The sequence below is a fragment of the Pseudophryne corroboree genome, chromosome 9 (genome assembly GCF_028390025.1).
Source record: "Pseudophryne corroboree isolate aPseCor3 chromosome 9, aPseCor3.hap2, whole genome shotgun sequence".
NCBI classification, from domain to species: domain Eukaryota; kingdom Metazoa; phylum Chordata; class Amphibia; order Anura; family Myobatrachidae; genus Pseudophryne; species Pseudophryne corroboree.
This window is the reverse complement of record NC_086452.1, coordinates 57,893,585-57,909,098: the sequence shown is the minus strand read 5'-3', so window position 1 is coordinate 57,909,098 and position 15,514 is coordinate 57,893,585.

Below are 15,514 nucleotides of genomic sequence, written 5' to 3'. Positions count from 1 at the left end.
TGGGTGGTGAGAAACGTGGTTCCGGTATCCATCATTACTGCAGAGCCAACTAGAGACTTGTTGGAGGTACTGTGTCCCCGGTACCAAATACCATCTAGGTTCCATTTCTCTAGGCAGGCGATACCGAAAATGTACACAGACCTCAGAAAAAGAGTCACCAGTGTCCTAAAAAATGCAGCTGTACCCAATGTCCACTTAACCACGGACATGTGGACAAGTGGAGCAGGGCAGGGTCAGGACTATATGACTGTGACAGCCCACTGGGTAGATGTATGGACTCCCGCCGCAAGAACAGCAGCGGCGGCACCAGTAGCAGCATCTCGCAAATGCCAACTCTTTCCTAGGCAGGCTACACTTTGTATCACCGGTTTCCAGAATACGCACACAGCTGAAAACCTCTTACGGCAACTGAGGAAGATCATCGCGGAATGGCTTACCCCAATTGGACTCTCCTGTGGATTTGTGGCATCGGACAACGCCAGCAATATTGTGTGTGCATTAAATCTGGGCAAATTCCAGCACGTCCCATGTTTTGCACATACCTTGAATTTGGTGGTGCAGAATTTTTTAAAAAACGACAGGGGCGTGCAAGAGATGCTGTCGGTGGCCAGAAGAATTGCGGGACACTTTCGGCGTACAGGCACCACGTACAGAAAACTGGAGCACCACCAAAAACTACTGAACCTGCCCTGCCATCATCTGAAGCAAGAAGTGGTAACGAGGTGGAATTCAACCCTCTATATGCTTCAGAGGTTGGAGGAGCAGCAAAAGGCCATTCAAGCCTATACAATTGAGCACGATATAGGAGGTGGAATGCACCTGTCTCAAGCGCAGTGGAGAATGATTTCAACGTTGTGCAAGGTTCTGATGCCCTTTGAACTTGCCACACGTGAAGTCAGTTCAGACACTGCCAGCCTGAGTCAGGTCATTCCCCTCATCAGGCTTTTGCAGAAGAAGCTGGAGACATTGAAGGAGGAGCTAACACGGAGCGATTCCGCTAGGCATGTGGGACTTGTGGATGGAGCCCTTAATTCGCTTAACAAGGATTCACGGGTGGTCAATCTGTTGAAATCAGAGCACTACATTTTGGCCACCGTGCTCGATCCTAGATTTAAAGCCTACCTTGGATCTCTCTTTCCGGCAGACACAAGTCTGCTGGGGTTGAAAGACCTGCTGGTGAGAAAATTGTCAAGTCAAGCGGAACGCGACCTGTCAACAACATCTCCTCCTTCACATTCTCCCGCAACTGGGGGTGCGAGGAAAAGGCTCAGAATTCCGAGCCCACCCGCTGGCGGTGATGCAGGGCAGTCTGGAGCGACTGCTGATGCTGACATCTGGTCCGGACTGAAGGACCTGACAACGATTACGGACATGTCGTCTACTGTCACTGCATATGATTCTCTCACCATTGAAAGAATGGTGGAGGATTATATGAGTGACCGCATCCAAGTAGGCACGTCACACAGTCCGTACTTATACTGGCAGGAAAAAGAGGCAATTTGGAGGCCCTTGCACAAACTGGCTTTATTCTACCTAAGTTGCCCTCCCACAAGTGTGTACTCCGAAAGAGTGTTTAGTGCCGCCGCTCACCTTGTCAGCAATCGGCGTACGAGGTTACATCCAGAAAATGTGGAGAAGATGATGTTCATTAAAATGAATTATAATCAATTCCTCCGTGGAGACATTCACCAGCAGCAATTGCCTCCACAAAGTACACAGGGTGCTGAGATGGTGGATTCCAGTGGGGACGAATTGATAATCTGTGAGGAGGGGGATGTACACGGTGATATATCGGAGGATGATGATGAGGTGGACATCTTGCCTCTGTAGAGCCAGTTTGTGCAAGGAGAGATTAATTGCTTCTTTTTTGAGGGGGGTCCAAACCAACCCGTCATATCAGTCACAGTCGTGTGGCAGACCCTGTCACTGAAATGATGGGTTGGTTAAAGTGTGCATGTCCTGTTTATACAACATAAGGGTGGGTGGGAGGGCCCAAGGACAATTCCATCTTGCACCTCTTTTTTCTTTTCTTTTTCTTTGCGTCATGTGCTGTTTGGGGAGGGTTTTTTGGAAGGGCCATCCTGCGTGACACTGCAGTGCCACTCCTAGATGGGCCCGGTGTTTGTGTCGGCCACTAGGGTCGCTTATCTTACTCACACAGTCAGCTACCTCATTGCGCCTCTTTTTTTCTTTGCCTCATGTGCTGTTTGTGTAGGGTTTTTTGGAAGGGACATCCTGCGTGACACTGCAGTGCCACTCCTAGATGGGCCCGGTGTTTGTGTCGGCCACTAGGGTCGCTTATCTTACTCACACAGTCAGCTACCTCATTGCGCCTCTTTTTTTCTTTGCGTCATGTGCTGTTTGGGGAGGGTTTTTTGGAAGGGACATCCTGCGTGACACTGCAGTGCCACTCCTAGATGGGCCCGGTGTTTGTGTCGGCCACTAGGGTCGCTTATCTTACTCACACAGTCAGCTACCTCATTGCGCCTCTTTTTTTCTTTGCGTCATGTGCTGTTTGGGGAGGGTTTTTTGGAAGGGACATCCTGCGTAACACTGCAGTGCCACTCCTAGATGGGCCCGGTGTTTGTGTCGGCCACTAGGGTCGCTTATCTTACTCACACAGCGACCTCGGTGCAAATTTTAGGACTAAAAATAATATTGTGAGGTGTGAGGTATTCAGAATAGACTGAAAATGAGTGTAAATTATGGTTTTTGAGGTTAATAATACTTTGGGATCAAAATGACCCCCAAATTCTATGATTTAAGCTGTTTTTTAGGGTTTTTTGAAAAAAAACACCCGAATCCAAAACACCCCCGAATCCGACAAAAAAAATTCGGTGAGGTTTTGCCAAAACGCGGTCGAACCCAAAACACGGCCGCGGAACCAAACCCAAAACCAAAACACAAAACCCGAAAAATTTCAGGCGCTCATCTCTAGTGACAATGTGTAGATGTAATGCAGTGTAACCTTGTTAGCTTAAAAGCTGTATGTGCGACTATGACGCTCTGAGAAACCTTTATGCATTTATAATAACCAATCAAATATCGGTCTAAGGTTCTAACGCCTTTAGTGAGAGAATGAACGTTCAAAAAGAATAATACAATACAAGCTATACACTACCAAAATAACATAGAATATCTAACCAAGTTACTACACATAAAATACAATAAAGACACAATTACTTTTAAAAGGGGAAGGAGAGAGAGAATGACTTATAACATTAAATAAGAGACAATATGGTTGCAGATAAAACTACACATGTGAGGAACAATCGCTGCGCAGTTATTCAATGCTGAGAATCTTTGTGGAGAAAATACTTGACCTTACCCATACTGGCTGTCCCTATATACACAACCCTACAATACCGCATGGGACAGAAGCTAGACTCCATTTTGAGAAAACTCCCATGAAGACTGCAACACATGGTTGAAAGGGGGAGGGGAAAACACCCGGCAGCAGCCATTTTAGATTTGCAGGTCCAAACACATGGCACTCTCTACTACACCACAATCACATAGCAGAAGACACAAGACTCCATTTTATTCCAAAATGTCCAAGCCTCAGAACAATGCATATGTTCTGATTTTACAATTCCAAACCATCTAAATCACCTTTCACAATTTCAATCCAACTTCCTAGAACCATCTTATTCACTTTCACATTCCAAACAACTTCAGTATCTCAATAACCAGAGCATATTCATCACAAGACCAGATCACAATGTAACCACACATCTCAGCCCGCCACTGCCACAAGCACATGCCCAAACGCAACTGCATGGTGGTATTTATGATTAACAAGATATATATTATAACTAACCAGTACAATCTATTTTAAATCACCATAGGCAAACAAATACCACAAATGCTATGCTACAGGTTGTCTAATGTCCCAGCTACCATCACAGATTCCCAGATCTATCACACAAACACCCAACAATCACACAACCAAGTTACAATATCCTATTTAAACCAGAAAGCAATCTGTCTATATTTCCTTATCTAGCCATGTGAATTCAATACTTAGCCTTTGGTGCCTGGTGATGATCCAGCCATGCTTCTGGGAGCTTTGTTCTGAGTGTCACTTCATTACATCTGTTCTCTGAGGCCACCAGCAAAAAACTGACCCCCAACCCCCCCAGACAGGAACTATCCTCCTGTGTGTCTGTTCCTAGGGGAGGGGTCTCTCTCTCTCCTTTGTATATGTTAATCAGGTTCAGCCCTGAAAATCTTAGTAAAAGGTTGGCTTGATCATCCATTGTTCTCAACAAAGTGATCTCAGCTTTTATACATATAATCATATCTATCCGCTGCAATGTCCCACAACTTCACAACCAGCATCAAACTAACCCACACATCATTCTGCTTGCTTCAATACCAAACATGATGGGCGCATCTGGTTCTGTTCAGATAATACATATTCATGACATCAATTCATCAGCCAATTCTAAATCTCCATGATGTCTGGTGCTTGACATTATTATAACCATGTACTGTATGAAACAAGCGCCGAATCCATCTCCGTGCCATGTCCGAGCAAATGCGTGTGTTTCCATATATTGCTGTGCTCGCTGCGCATATTTGCAAGTATAGCGACTTAAATGTGTGTGTGGTTTGTATGTTCTCTCTATGTAATATTTTTGACTTTGACACCTGTATGCACCCAACAAGCTGGGTGCTCCTGCTTCTAAGCAGACGATTGCTCGTTGGATTTGTAGTACAATTCAGCTTGCACATTCTGTGGCAGGCCTGCCACAGCCAAAATCTGTAAAAGCCCATTCCACACGGAAAGTGGGCTCATCTTGGGCGGCTGCCCGAGGGGTCTCGGCTTTACAACTTTGCAGAGCAGCTACTTGGTCAGGGGCAAACACGTTTGCTAAATTCTACAAATTTGATACCCTGGCTGAGGAGGACCTGGAGTTCTCTCATTCGGTGCTGCAGAGTCATCCGCACTCTCCCGCCCGTTTGGGAGCTTTGGTATAATCCCCATGGTCCTTTCGGAGTCCCCAGCATCCACTAGGACGTTAGAGAAAATAAGAATTTACTTACCGATAATTCTATTTCTCATAGTCCGTAGTGGATGCTGGGCGCCCATCCCAAGTGCGGATTGTCTGCATTACTTGTACATAGTTATTGTTACAAAAATTGGGTTATTGTTGTTGTGAGCCATCTTTTCAGAGGCTCCTTCTGTTATCATGCTGTTAACTGGGTTCAGATCACAAGTTGTACGGTGTGATTGGTGTGGCTGGTATGAGTCTTACCCGGGATTCAAAATCCTTCCTTATTGTGTACGCTCGTCCGGGCACAGTATCCTAACTGAGGCTTGGAGGAGGGTCATAGGGGGAGGAGCCAGTGCACACCAGCTAGTCCTAAAGCTTTTACTTTGTGCCCAGTCTCCTGCGGAGCCGCTATTCCCCATGGTCCTTTCGGAGTCCCCAGCATCCACTACGGACTATGAGAAATAGAATTATCGGTAAGTAAATTCTTATTTTAACCCTAACCCAACCCGCCCGCAGCCTAACCCTAACCGCCTCCCACCCTCACAGCCTAACCCTAACCGCCTCCCACCCTCACAGCCTAACCTTAACCGCCTCCCTCCCTCACAGCCTAACCCTAACATTCCCCCTAGTGCCTGACCCTAACCCCAGTACTTATTGTCAGCATCCATTGTGATCCTGACCATCGAGATGCTGCTTCTGGTATTCTGACTGTAGGGATCCCGACTGCTTGGATCCTGACTAGATCCCATATTACCCATTAGGCAATCTAGGTGGATGCCCAGGGCCCAGTGGTTCATAGTGGGCATGGCAGTTTCCTGTTGTGTATCATTAAAATTTTATTACATTTTTAAATAAAACCTTATTTATGTAAATGGAGGTGTGTTGCCACCATTTAGGGGGAGGGAAGAGGCCAGGGATCTCCGTGGTTGCATGGAGATTTCCTGGTCTCTGCGACGGGCGGCTTGCCAGTCCCCATGGGTTCTGCAAGCCGCCCGATGGTGAGTCAGTGATCCGATGCTGCGTCCTAGGACACTACAGCAGCAGGAGGTGTCAGCTTGTAATAGACGCCTCCTGCTGCATCACCATACAGTGCCATCACTGCTGCTTCCAAGGAAGTGATAGCACCTCCAACCACATCTCAATCAGGCCCAGAGTTTGTTATGACACTAAAATTATTTTCAATATGTTTCAGAATCCCTTCTCTCTGAATCATATAATTTATCCACGACAAAAGTCAGAATCACCATCCAAAATACACGGCCATTCTGCTCCCTTTTCAGAAGGTGGTGCCACATCCGATTTCCAAGTCTATAAACAAAATACAGAGCTGTTCTTCAATTGTACAACTAAAGCTAGGTACACACGGAAAGACCGAAAGATTGAAAGACCGAAAGATAAAATCTTTCACTTTCAGCTCCCTGCTCCTGACTCAACGATCTAGAGTGTACACATGGAAAGATCTAGCCAAATCTTTCAATCTTTCAAAGATCTTGTCTAAATGGTTTTTGGCTCCAAATTTAAATATTTTCTTAGTGGTTAGATGACAACATCTAGACACAATCGTTCATCGTTCATACACACTGTGTAGACAGTGAATGATCATGAACGACCTAGCCAAAATTGACCTTGCTGCACAGTCTGTCAACGATTTTGTCGTTTACCCGCGGGAGTGCGCCTTGTGAATGATCTAGCCTGTACACACGAAACGATATTATCGTTCAAAGACCTATCTAGCCAAAATAGTTGGATAGATTGTCCCGTGTGTATCCAGCTTTAGATACTTTAGCACACGTGGGTGGATGCTAACTTGTACACATGAAACATAGAAATATAGAATATGACGGCAGATAAGAACCACTTGGACCATCTAGTCTGCCCCTTTTTTACCATATTTTTAACTCAAAACTTATTTGATCCTTATTTCTTTGTAAGGATAACCTTATGTATCCCATGGGGATGCAGTTATTTTGTCGGCTGTCGGGATCCTGGCAGTCAGGATACCAACGCCGGAATCCCGACAGCTGACAATGCCGCCAGCCGAAATCCCGGTGAATAGGGGCTATTCCCACTTGTAGGTGTCCACGACATGCATAGATGAGGGGCATACTGGCGGTCGGGATGCCGTTGTCAGTATACTGATGGCCGGCATCCCGGCTGCCAGTAATTTATACTGATTCCATCCCATGCATGGTTAAATTGCTCTACTGTCTTAGTCTCTACCACCTCTGATGAGGCTATTCCAATTTTCCACTACCCTTTCTGTGAAGTCATTTTTTTTTAAATATTCCCTGAACCTCCCCCCCTCCAGTCTCAGTGCATGTCCTCATGTTCTATTACTTCTCTTCATTTGAAGAATGTTTCCCTCCTGGACTTTGTTAAAACCCTTGATTTATTGAAAGTTTCTATCATGTCCCCCCTTTCCCTTCTCTGCTCCAAACTATACAAGTTGAGATTTTTTAGTCTTTCTGGGTTTGTTTTGCGACGTAGTCCATGCACCATTTTAGTTGCCCTTCTTTGTACAGTCTCTAATGTATTAATATCCTTCTGAAGATATGGACTCCCTGAACTGAACACAGTATTCTAGATGAGGCCGTACCAATGACCTATACAGTGGCACAGTGCCGTAACTAGCTATGTGCGAGAGGGGCATTGCACACAGCGCAATGCGCTGTGAGGCAGAAAAAATCTCCGCCTGCACCTGCCGCATAGCTAGTTACGGCACTGCTTGAGTGGAGAGAACTGCTAGTGTGGGTCATAGGCGTGCGCACGGGGGGTGCCTGGTGCGCACACAGGCACCCCCCGTGCACACAGATAACGATGATCGGATCGTCTACTGCGCTACCTGGGCTGTCACTGGCGCTAGCTGCTATCTTCAAGTTCCCCTACTGTCACTCACACCCTCTCCCGCTGCGCCAGCCAACCAGTCAGACTCACAGACGTGTGGGCGGCTGGCCGCACAGCCCACCCATCGTCATGCTCCGACGCGCACCTTCCTCCCTTCCTTCCTCACCGCCCGCCCTGCGCTGGCCGTGAACGCTCAGTCTCTCCACGTGTGTTCCTTGCCCTGCCATAGCTGACACACGCCAGGAGCTGTAGGACTAGTCTCTGAGCCACTGCTGGAGCAGGACAGTGGTATACTGGTCAGAGTGAGTGAGACAGTAGACTTGACCACTCACTGTTTACTGCAGGGGCATGTGAGGTGTTCAGGCTAAACGGGGGGGAGGGGGGGGGAATTCTGTAGAAAAAAAAGAGAAGTAGGGTTACCTTATGAGAGAGAGATTATATATATATATATATATATATTAGCTGAGCCACGCATTCAGGAGTTTCCTGAGTGCACCTATAGTCTATAGGTGCACTCAGTAAACTACTGATTGCTTGGCTCAGCTAAAATGTATATGTGCATATATATATATATATTGGAAAAAGCAAATAAGATCAGAGTGACCAATAGTAGCAGGAATCAACCAACGCGTTTCGTCTGTTCTGACCCCTTGATGTAGTCAGAACAGTTGAAACGCGTTGGGTGATTCCTGCTACTATTGAAATCCTCAGTTAAGCTGCTCTTTTTCTCTATACGGAATTTTTTATATATATATATTTCTTTACATAATTCTAGGCACAGCTGTTTCTAATGTTTCTCATTTTTTAGTGCATGAATTTTTAGCACCATTTTTATTGTTGTCTTTTACATGTCCTTTGGAATGTTTTTTAAAGATTCTGTAACGGTTTTTAAAAAAAAAGCATTCTTGTATGTTGCCTTTTTATGTCCAATTTTCTTAAACGTTCGTTGTAAATAAACCCCGCATTGGTTTTTTTTTTATTTTTTAAACATATTTTTTATTGAAGCAATATACGTAATACATACATAAATTTTCACAGTAGGTCAAAGCTATATCAAATAGGAAAAAGCGGAAGGGGATTAGATAATATTACAACCGATTCTCCAATCAAGAGACATTTCGAACATAGTACAAACAACAGTATTACATTTATATAGAACATGTCTCTCGGGGCTTCCGTAACCATCCGATTAGAAGCTGGTTTAGTCAACTGATCCGGACGCGTGTAGGTGAGAATAACAAACAAACAAACAAAACAAAAAAATCCCAGTGCCTGTATGCCAACTTCCTCCCAGTCGTCTATCGAGCTGAGAATGGCAGTCAGTCCTATATCACAATCGGCGGATCCCCCGCAATCATTCTAGTCAAAAACCTTTCTGTATTAGAGAACGAGCTATGAAGCTGTGTCCTGACCGCTGTCGACATGGTCGTTATATAGCTTTCCCACACTTCAAAGAATTTCTGTATCTTAGTATCTTTGTCTAGTAAACATCCTATCCATTCCATCCGAAAAAGATAAAATAATTTGGCCTTAAACAACGAAAGTGTAGGTGGATCCTTAGCAATCCATACTTGCAGAATAGCTTTTCTGGCTGCTAAACTAACTGCCAACAGTAGTTTTCTACTTCCCTGGGAGAGACGTATGTCCTGGGAGAGTATACCGAAAAGCGCCCATTGTGGGCACAGATTACAATAGTTTACTAGGTTAGTCATTAAGTAATTCCTTATCCTTATCCAAAACGGTCTAATCAGGGGGCATGTCCACAGGCAGTGATAAAGGTCTGCCTGGGGAGAACCACACTTCCAACAAGCATGTGTGTCAGCTAGCCCTATGAGACATCGTCTATGAGGCGATAAATAAGTCCTGTGTAAAATATTGAGCGACATTTCTTTATACCTAGAAGAGGGAAATAGTTTACAAGCTTTTACATGGGCCGTAAGTAAGTCAGTCGTCTCTATCCCCGGCAGACATTCCGTCCAGGACCGGATACCTCCCTGACCCGTAGAGTAATCCAGAACAGTCCGAAAGTGCCCATATGTCGTTGATATTGCTTTCCTAACTCTAGGGGCTTGTTGCAGTAATTTATCTATCGGATTGTTCCAATCCATAGGTGAGAAACAGCCAATAGTAACGGATACATAGTGTTGGGCTAGTAGGAAGGCCACAGGGTAGGCCACTAGAACTGGATGTCTAGCAGTGGCTTCCTGGAACGTGAGCGGCCTCAGGTTTTGCAAATCCACCAAACGAGCTACCTTGGAGACACCCCCCATCCGCCAGATGTTGAATGGATAGTGCGCCCTACCCTCCTGGAAGTCTGGATTAGCCATGAACGGCAGATGCAGTGATTTGTGGGAATTCAGATCTAGTTTATTACGCATATCAGTCCACAGCTTCCTAATGGTCCACAACAGTGGATTCCTCCTCCACTCCCCAGACACCTCCCGAGCATGCAAATGTAAAAAGGCGACCAGGTCCCCCCCTTGTAAGAATTCTCTATCTAAGTCAGTGTTTGTGTAGTTGTTGTCATTGTGCACCCAGTCATGCAAATATCGTAATTGAGCGGCATGGGAATACCAAAGAACATTAGGAAAATTAATTCCCCCATTCTCCGTGGTTTGCTGTAATTTAATCAACGCTATACGTGGCTTTCTTCCCTGCCAGATAAAGCGTCTAAAAAGAAAATTGATACGTTGAACATCTTTGGGTAGGAGGACATGCGGCATGGCCTGTAAAAAGTACATCAGACTAGGGAATGATATCATCTTTATCAAATTCGCTCTTCCCATGTACGATAAAGGCAGAGGTTTCCAGGAGTCAAGTTCTGCCTCAATCTTTCTGATGGCCGAGGTAAAGTTTAGGTTGTAAAGTCGCACTGGTTGTCTCGATATTTGAATCCCCAGATAGGTGAGTTGATCTGAGCTCCATGTCAGTGGTAAACCCCCCACCCCGTTTCTCAAAAACGCACCACTCCCCAGTCGTAATGCCACCGACTTCGACCAGTTAACATTGAAGCCAGAAATATGTCCATATGCCTGTAATAGATTGAATATATGAGTCAGCGAAGTCCCCGGGTCCGAAACATATAGCAGTAAATCATCAGCAAATGCCGTAAGCTTTAGCTCCCTGCGACCTATCTGGATGCCATGAAACTGAGTTTCAGTCAATAGCAAACGATGGAGGGGATCTATGGCCAAATTGAACAACAAGGGTGACAAGGGACAGCCTTGTCGTGTGCCCCGATGCATAACCACTGGATCACTGGTATAACCATTCAGTAAGAGGGTAGTGGAAGGAGAGTCATATAAGTAACAAATAATATTAACAAAGTCTTGGTGGAAAAGTCTACGTTCCAAGACCCTGAATAGGTGGGGCCAAAGTACTGTATCAAAAGCCTTAGTAGTGTCTAGGCTGAGGAGTATATTCCTGGAGTGGGGCGAATGTGCGGAGGCTATGACTGCAGCAACAGCAGCCCGAATTCCTTTTACCGAATGTGTATTGCGAACGAAGCCAAGTTGATGAGTAGTTAGAGCATGGGGGAGAATAGTTTGTAGTCGATCCGCCAAAATCTTAGTAAATAATTTTATGTCGGTATTTAACAACGTAATGCGCCTGTATGAAGTCACCAATTGAGGATCCTGAGCAGGTTTGGGGATCATAATGGTATGGGCTGTTGTGAAATGATGAAAAGGGGTACGGTGATGCAGCAGGCCGTTAAACAGTTCTAGCAGCGTCGGAGTGATATGAGACTGGAGGATTTTATTAAATTCATTGGAGAGGCCATCCGGGCCCGGGGATTTGTGCAGGTGGAGTTTGGACATTGCCGAGGTAAGCTCCTCCTCACCAGAAAATCCGACTGCGTACTCGTTATAGGGGGCAAAGCTGAATCAGGTACAAGTGCGGTATGAGCACATTCATTAAAAGGGAGATCTGAATATAAGTCGGCAAAATAAGATTCAAAATGTTACACTATAGCAGGGGAAGAGGTAAGGATCTGCCCCGAATCTCGATGTTTAACAGCCGTTATGAATTTTCTAGCAGATTTCTTCCTAGCCATACTAGCCAAAAGTCGACCAGACTTGTTGCCCCATTGGTAATACTTGTGAGAAAAATACACCACGTCCCGCTTTGCCTGCGTTAGCAAGTGGTCATTCAGCAGTTGTTTTGCCTGTAAATAGAGCCGCAAAGATTCCTCAGTTTGTAGGGTATGGTGGTTCTGCAATGCAGCATCTAACTCTGAATGTAGTGCAGTATAAGTCGCCAGGGTTTTCTTTTTCAATCTATGGACATACTCAATAATCTGACCTCGAAGGACAGCCTTCGCTGCACCCCAGAGAATATTCGGGCGATCCCAGTGTTCAAGGTTATCGTCTAAGAAGTTAGCCCAATTAGTTATCAAGAATTTCCGGAAGTCATCGCAATTATAAAGATAACTCGGAAACCTCCAGTGTCTGGAGCCCCCTGACTGAAGAGTTCTCTTTAGCATCAATGTCACCGGAGCGTGGTCTGAAATCAAAATGTTGTGGATATCAGCATGCGCGACTTGCGTGACAAGAGAATCCGCAACTAAAATCGAGTCAATCCTGGACCAGGATCGATGAACCCCAGAGAAAAAGGTGAATGATTTGTCGGAGGGGTTTAGGAGATGCCAAACGTCAGTGAGCTGGAGGGAGACCAGTAAAGTCTGAAGGTGAGACCAAAAAGAAGAGTGAGAAGTGCGTGGAACAGGAGATTTATCAACAGTAGGATCATCTACGGTGTTCCAGTCACCTCCCAGGACAAACTGAAAATTGTCGCGTTGTAACAACTGAGAACTCAACTCCTGGAGGAAGGCAGCAGTTTCGACATTGGGTGCATAGACATTCACTAATGTATATTTAGTACCCCAAATTTCCACATCCAAAATTAAATAGCGCCCCTGTGGGTCAATGATAGAGTTCAGAATAATGTATTGTAAATTCTTACTAAATAGGATCGCAACCCCCCTGGTCTTCCATGTATTGTCAGCGGATATACAGTCATCTAACCAAGGTGCCCGAAGAGCAGAGGAGGTGCCCGACATCCAGTGGGTCTCTTGGAGGAATATAATCTGGGGTTTAAACCGTTTTAAATGCGTAAGGACCCGTTTACGTTTAATCGGGGAGTTGAGGCCGCCCACGTTCCAGGACAGAATTTTAAAAGAATCATCCAAGGATGAGGCTCTTGTATCGAAGGCAGTCATGAGTCTGTTAACCTACACCCATCCGAGGATGGCAAGTCAGAAGGGACACAACATCACACAGTTGCCCTCCCCTGTCCCAGCGAGCGGGGAGGGACAATCTGAACCACAGTGAACCATAGAGCTCGTTAACGGATCTGGTGAGGGAGGCACGGCACGGGCAAAACAAAAAGAAAAACAAAAAACACACATATTGCTTCACATAACCATTTTCACATTTTCCAAACCAAACTATTAACAGCGCAAGTGCTAAACCTTCCGGTAGCACTGGCGAGGAACACATCAGTAATAACTGTAAAGTAATATTACATTAAGCTGAGCAGCAGATACTGAGACCTAAGGCCTCATTCATATGTACATTAAACCAACTCAGTATATAGGGCAGGGAATACCACTACAACTGTACTTTTGCAGCGCAGTCGAGGACCACAACTATGATAAATACTGCATTGAAGAGTAAGCTGATTGGTGTGGTACAGGACTCATAGTCTCCCAGCTGTTTAGGGTAAGCCCACCCAAGTCAGTAAATATATTGTAAAGTAGTAGCTAATACTTGAGTTACGGGTTCCCAGGATTCAACATATTTGTGACATGGGATTTGGCAGTAACAGGATCAGCAAATAGTAGCGTGCGGCCATTGTCATGTATCCTCAATTTAGCTGGATACATCAACGCAAATTTAGTATTGCTTTCGTGGAGTACCCGGCACACTTCAGAAAACTCTCTCCTCTTCTGCGCAACAGAGGCAGAGAAGTCCTGAAAGAGTAAAATACGTTTACCATTCACTAGCAATTGCGGGATTTTCCGGTATGAGCGCAAAACAAGTTCCTTCATGCGGAAATCTAGGAATTTTGCAATGACAGGCCGTGGCCTCACTTCAACATCTGGGCGAATGGGACCAATTCTATGCGCTCTTTCAATATGCTTTAGAAATGGGGGGTCTGAGATATCTAGAGCTGAGAACAAGTCATGCAGTATAAAATCAGCCAATTGTCCGTCCCTGATTGATTCGGGGATGCCCACGAAGCGCAAATTTGATCTCCTATCTCTGTTCTCAAGGTCATCTGTCTTTGCCTGCAGAGCAGCAACAGATGACTCTTGTGAAGCAGTGGATCTCTGGAGGGTATGCATCTGATCCTCCCCATCACTAACCCTTTGCTCTAAGGAGTTTATCCGTGAGGTGTGCTGATCAATCTTTGTAAGTGTGGAATCAAGTAGTGTTTGTATCTGCTCTAATCTTTTGTCAATTAACGGTATATTTTCAAGTTTCTTGTCAATTTGAGGCATAAGGAGTCGCGATATCTCCTGTGCCATATGTAATAAAGAGGGTTGGTCAGGTAGAGCCTCGGCTTCTTGAGGCCGAGCCCGAGGGCTGTCCACACCCGGGGGAGAGGGGGGGTTAGGTTCCCTGCGTTGTTTTTATTTTTACTCATTCTTGTATTCACTGAGGATTGAGAAGGTCTAACCGCTGGAGTTTTATGGACAAATTTGTCCATCACCCGGTTGTCAGGCCACTAAACAGAAAGGGTAGCAGGCCTTGATGCGAACACACAGTGGTATATGATAATAAAACACCTCACGTAAGAGCTCAAGTTGGAAGATATGTCAGAACTACCCAGCGAAAAATAACAAAGACTAGAACATCAAGTTACATACTAAACATAATAAGGCACGCCATACTCATGACGACGCAAATCCATCTGATGGAAATCAAACTCTAAGCAGTACCCGGTAACGGAGGATCAACCATAAATAGTCATGCGAGATTAACCCTAGGTTGCACAGCACAAAACATAAAAGAAAAAAAAAAAACGGGTTACTCAAGATAAGGGGCTCATCAGCGTGCAATCAGCCACAACGAATTCGAGCCAGGTAAATATTACTGCACAACTGCTAGTGTTCACTAGGTGGCAGACCCCGCATTGTTTTTAAAAGTAACTTTTTTAGTCTCCTAGAGTATTTACCACCTATGGTCGCTCTGATCTTATTTGCTTTTTCCAATTTTTATCTATCCTGCACACGTACAAGTGTAGGTTTTACCTAAGATCTAGCAGACGCCCCATAAAGAAAGGGGAGTGGCATATAGTGACTAGATATTTCACTGGGGTACATTTATAATCGACATACTGTGAAAAATTACTCTCTACTGTATTTTTTGGTGCTGTTAGTTCACCCTATATATATATATATATATATATATATATATATATATATATAATTTGTGTGTATATATATATATATATATATAAAAATCTGTTCTGAGGGAAGGGACTTGAATAAAAAGCACTGTTTGATTATATTTTACCACTTCAAGCCTCATGAGTGCCGCCTACTCTCCAATGTGTAAAAAGGAGGCGCTGTCTGCTGTAATGTGTAAGAAGGGGGACGCTGTCTGCTGTAATGTGTAAAAAGGGGGACGCTGTCTGCCGTAATGTGTAAAAAGGGGGACGTTGTC